The 414-nt window shown below is 46.4% G+C and overlaps 1 protein-coding gene across 1 annotated transcript in view; it reads right to left on the reverse strand.

The window, feature by feature from the left end:
• Positions 1-414, reverse strand: part of CCZ1 (CCZ1 vacuolar protein trafficking and biogenesis associated homolog (S. cerevisiae)) — a 41347-nt gene that overhangs the window by 38101 nt on the left and 2832 nt on the right. The window lies entirely within an intron of this gene.

Here is a 414-nt window from a genome sequence, read left to right on the forward strand (position 1 = left end):
GCGCAATCACAGTTCACTGCAGCCTCGACCTCCCAGGCTCAAGCGATCCTCCCACCCCAACCTCCCAAGTAGCTGGGACTACAGGCATGCACCATGACACCTGACTAACTTTTACAGAAATTTTTTGTAGAGATGGGGTCTTGCTATATTGCCCAGACTGGTTCTGAACTCCTGGGCTCAAGCAATCCTCCCGCCTCAGCCTCCCAGAATGCTGAAATTACAGGTGTGATACACTATGCCCTGCCTCACTGAAATGTTTAAATCATAAAATTATCTGCATTCTGTACATTCCTTGAGGAGAGAGACACACTTTTTCATCAATGGGGACACATTCCCACTATAAGGCTGAGAAAGAGAAGGGAGTTCAATACTTGCTGAATAAATGTAGGCATAAACCTCACTACCTGTTTCCAA

This window comes from Colobus angolensis, unplaced genomic scaffold (assembly GCF_000951035.1).
Source record: "Colobus angolensis palliatus isolate OR3802 unplaced genomic scaffold, Cang.pa_1.0 Scaffold135, whole genome shotgun sequence".
In the NCBI taxonomy this organism is placed as follows: Eukaryota; Metazoa; Chordata; class Mammalia; order Primates; family Cercopithecidae; genus Colobus; species Colobus angolensis.